The sequence below is a fragment of the Schistocerca piceifrons genome, unplaced genomic scaffold (genome assembly GCF_021461385.2).
Source record: "Schistocerca piceifrons isolate TAMUIC-IGC-003096 unplaced genomic scaffold, iqSchPice1.1 HiC_scaffold_936, whole genome shotgun sequence".
Taxonomy (NCBI): Eukaryota; Metazoa; Arthropoda; class Insecta; order Orthoptera; family Acrididae; genus Schistocerca; species Schistocerca piceifrons.
Window position 1 is genome coordinate 4,035,552 of NW_025729208.1, and position 5,000 is coordinate 4,040,551.

The 5,000-nt window shown below is 53.8% G+C and overlaps 1 non-coding gene across 1 annotated transcript in view; it reads left to right on the forward strand.

The window, feature by feature from the left end:
- Nucleotides 1-3,287: 3,287 nt before the first annotated feature.
- Nucleotides 3,288-5,000, forward strand: part of LOC124772017 — a 1,909-nt gene continuing 196 nt past the window's right edge. The window contains exon 1 of the ribosomal RNA XR_007013701.1: nucleotides 3,288-5,000. This exon is cut by the window's right edge and continues 196 nt beyond it. This is a non-coding gene — a ribosomal RNA (small subunit ribosomal RNA).

Below are 5,000 nucleotides of genomic sequence, written 5' to 3' on the forward strand. Positions count from 1 at the left end.
TCCGTATACATGAGCCGCGACCTGTACCACTTACGAGCGAGAGACGCGATCGCGTTGCTCACTGTACGGCGTCCGATACCGAGCCATCAGCATGTCGGTCCCCATGCGCCAGCATGTCGGTCCCCATGCGCGTTGCACTCGCACTCGCAGTCGCAAAAACGTGGGGCAAATATATTACGCGGAAGAGTTATAACAGACCGAGCCCCACTGCATGGGGGGAGTCTTTGTCACTAATGTACACAGATGGAACATTTTGGACTGGAACCAGATTACCCGTACACACGGCGCTGATTAGTAATCAATGCAGAGCCATCAAACTACAGCAAATATACACAACTGTCCGTATACATGCTGAAAGAGTCTGCCCAAAATGGGAACCACACGTCAGCCAGACACTCTGATCACGCACCACTCTCTGCTTCTAACAGGCGCACATACAATATGTAAGCACCAGCATGGAACAACATCCAGTGCATCTTCTCCGCCACATTACACAATCCACACTATCACAACCAGACCAGGAGGTCCGTGCGGAAAATACAATATCCCAGCCTTTCGACATCCACCATTGCGCAGACCAGGCACCAACACCCACACATGTCCTATACAACGGTGCACCCAACATCACAATAGTACCTCCTGTCACAGCGCACAAACAATGACATGAGTCAAAGACACAGGTCTCACACAAGCATAGAATTGGAGCGCCGCCTCTAATAAGCCAAAGGTGCATCCTGACGTGACAAATCTGATCATGTCACAAGCATTCACTTACTATAATCACTATCAACGAACCTGCCGCCCCCGCCCCCCCCCCCCCACACCTTTCCGTACAACAACGTGTAACCTAACCTAACCTAACCTAACCTATGTTGTACCTTAACCTAACCTATGTTGTACCTTAACCTAACCTATGTTGTACCTTAACCTAACCTATGTTGTACCTTAACCTAACCTATGTTGTACCTTAACCTAACCTATGTTGTACCTTAACCTAACCTATGTTGTACCTTAACCTAACCCATGTTGTACCTTAACCTAACCCATGTTGTACCTTAACCTAACCCATGTTGTACCTTAACCTAACCCATGTTGTACCTTAACCTAACCCATGTTGTACCTTAACCTAACCCATGTTGTGCCTCAACCTAACCCATGTTGTGCCTCAACCTAACCCATGTTGTGCCTCAACCTAACCCATGTTGTGCCTCAACCTAACCCATGTTGTGCCTTAACCTAACCCATGTTGTGCCTCAACCTAACCCATGTTGTGCCTTAACCTAACCCATGTTGTGCCTTAACCTAACCCATGTTGTGCCTTAACCTAACCCATGTTGTGCCTTAACCTAACCCATGTTGTGCCTTAACCTAACCCATGTTGTGCCTTAACCTAACCCATGTTGTGCCTTAACCTAACCCATGTTGTGCCTTAACCTAACCCATGTTGTGCCTTAACCTAACCCATGTTGTCGCCTTAACGTAACCCACGTTGTCGCCTAAACCTGCTCTGTAATTGTTATACGACTCGTTCAATTACTGTAGTGTTGCCCACCCGCAACCCTCGCAATATAGTTCGCTACTCGCACTGCCCGCACCCCTGTGTATCGCTTCATGTTAAACACCTTGCAAGTCTTGCTCACTTTCCACATGCTCCTGCTGTACACTGTAATGTGGATGGCAGCAGGACGTACATGCCGCCCCTCCCCACGTCCCCACCTTGCCCCCTGCCTTCGCAAGCTGGTTGGTGAGAAGTTTGCATGTTCAATGCCCTTCGCATGCGACGTACTCAGGCTACGTTGTGGTGCGGCCTGTGTCAACTGTCCGCTGATGTCGTACGCGTGAACCACAATCTGTACTGCACATTCGTCCTTATGTACTGAATGATACATCGTGGCACATGTGTGACCGCACAACGACTGCGCCCAAAAACGGCGGACCATACAGTGCAAATATTGTGCACGCAGCTACGTGTCGTCTCCCTATGAGAGCTGGATTGCAGTGTGGTACGCCATAGAGACGTGTGGGAGGAACGGACGCCGTGGATGGCGATCAGCATGAGCTGTCTGTTGATGTATTCGGACCTAGTCGTCTCTCCTCACACACCGTGATGGCATGGTGCACCGCGTTCCATATCTGCGACATGCTACAGAGGCCGGTTGACAGTCGTTCGAGCAATGGACATCGCATACGTACGGGGGCCACCTTCCACGTATTGTCTAGGCGTGCACATTTTGTTGCGTGTATGTGGGCAGACGTAGTGTGGCGTGACACCTGACACAGGCATGCAATAATCGTTGAAGTTGCAAATGGCGATGGACGCCTGCGTTTTCTGGTGAAGTTACGCAAATGAACAAATGGTAACCTGTTGTGGTGCGGTTGTTCTCGCTAGGGGTGAATCGGTGATGGCGACGATAGGTTGAGGTACTAACCGGTTGTTCCAGCGATACCCACCATGCCGACGAAACTGAACATCATCTGGGTGTGAAGCGATACGCGGCGGTGGCTGGGTGGGACCGTCCCCGGCCGGTGAGGGGGCGCCTCCCGGCGTGCTGGCCGCGCGGTGCGTGGGCGCACGCGCTACAGCCGGCTGGTGGGGGCGGCCAGTGGCAGGCGCGCCGGCCGACGGACGCGGCAGGCGTCGCAGCTGCGCGCCGGCGCACCCTGCGCGCGGCGCCGTGCGGCCAAAGTAGGTCCTCGCGGGCCCGGTGCGAAGCGCGGTGGACATCTTCAGTGTGCTGGTCCGATTGAGGACTGTGTGCGTTGAGGATGCGCCGCCGCCCGGCGCTCGGCGCCGCGACGCCGTCTGCTGCTCGGTCGCCCCAGCGGTTCTCGCTGGTGGTTTGTATCGCAGCTGTGCGGATGTGTTGGCGCGTGCGCTGTGCTGGGAGAGTTCGCTTCGGCACCCAAGTGGGGCTTTTGTCCTTCTGTGGCGCTGGCGTTGGAGCTGCCGGTCACCGTAGGTGGCGCGTGTTGTCTCCCGCCGGCAATGCCACGACAGCACGCTCCCGGGCCTCTGTCGGCAGCGGCAAGCTCAGTTGGGAGCACGGGTGGTCGCACCGAAAGCGTCTACTCGCCTAACTCCGGGCGATTGCGCCTCTCTCGAACCCGACCAAGTACTTGGGACGGCGCTGCGCGCCGCCGGGACCTGAGAGGGTTTCGAGGTGTATTGTGCAGGGGAGCTCAGCCTCCTCCTGTTTGCAGAATGATTGAGCGGACGCTTGCGTGTTCGCGCGGGCCCCCGGGACACACTCCCGGGCGGCCGGCTGCTCAGCTCTAGTTGACGCAGCTCCCTGGTTGATCCTGCCAGTAGTCATATGCTTGTCTCAAAGATTAAGCCATGCATGTCTCAGTACAAGCCGCATTAAGGTGAAACCGCGAATGGCTCATTAAATCAGTTATGGTTCCTTAGATCGTACCCACGTTACTTGGATAACTGTGGTAATTCTAGAGCTAATACATGCAAACAGAGTCCCGACCAGAGATGGAAGGGACGCTTTTATTAGATCAAAACCAATCGGTCGGCTCGTCCGGTACGTTTGCCTTGGTGACTCTGAATAACTTTGGGCTGATCGCACGGTCCTCGTACCGGCGACGCATCTTTCAAATGTCTGCCTTATCAACTGTCGATGGTAGGTTCTGCGCCTACCATGGTTGTAACGGGTAACGGGGAATCAGGGTTCGATTCCGGAGAGGGAGCCTGAGAAACGGCTACCACATCCAAGGAAGGCAGCAGGCGCGCAAATTACCCACTCCCGGCACGGGGAGGTAGTGACGAAAAATAACGATACGGGACTCATCCGAGGCCCCGTAATCGGAATGAGTACACTTTAAATCCTTTAACGAGTATCTATTGGAGGGCAAGTCTGGTGCCAGCAGCCGCGGTAATTCCAGCTCCAATAGCGTATATTAAAGTTGTTGCGGTTAAAAAGCTCGTAGTTGGATTTGTGTCCCACGCTGTTGGTTCACCGCCCGTCGGTGTTTAACTGGCATGTATCGTGGGACGTCCTGCCGGTGGGGCGAGCTGAAGGCGTGCGACCGCCTCGTGCGTGCTCGTGCGTCCCGAGGCGGACCCCGTTGAAATCCTACCAGGGTGCTCTTTATTGAGTGTCTCGGTGGGCCGGCACGTTTACTTTGAACAAATTAGAGTGCTTAAAGCAGGCAAGCCCGCCTGAATACTGTGTGCATGGAATAATGGAATAGGACCTCGGTTCTATTTTGTTGGTTTTCGGAACCCGAGGTAATGATTAATAGGGACAGGCGGGGGCATTCGTATTGCGACGTTAGAGGTGAAATTCTTGGATCGTCGCAAGACGAACAGAAGCGAAAGCATTTGCCAAGTATGTTTTCATTAATCAAGAACGAAAGTTAGAGGTTCGAAGGCGATCAGATACCGCCCTAGTTCTAACCATAAACGATGCCAGCCAGCGATCCGCCGCAGTTCCTCCGATGACTCGGCGGGCAGCCTCCGGGAAACCAAAGCTTTTGGGTTCCGGGGGAAGTATGGTTGCAAAGCTGAAACTTAAAGGAATTGACGGAAGGGCACCACCAGGAGTGGAGCCTGCGGCTTAATTTGACTCAACACGGGAAACCTCACCAGGCCCGGACACCGGAAGGATTGACAGATTGATAGCTCTTTCTTGATTCGGTGGGTGGTGGTGCATGGCCGTTCTTAGTTGGTGGAGCGATTTGTCTGGTTAATTCCGATAACGAACGAGACTCTAGCCTGCTAACTAGTCGCGTGACATCCTTCGTGCTGTCAGCGATTACTTTTCTTCTTAGAGGGACAGGCGGCTTCTAGCCGCACGAGATTGAGCAATAACAGGTCTGTGATGCCCTTAGATGTTCTGGGCCGCACGCGCGCTACACTGAAGGAATCAGCGTGTCTTCCTAGGCCGAAAGGTCGGGGTAACCCGCTGAACCTCCTTCGTGCTAGGGATTGGGGCTTGCAATTGTTCCCCATGAACGAGGAATTCCCAGTAAGCGCGAGTCATAAGCTCGCG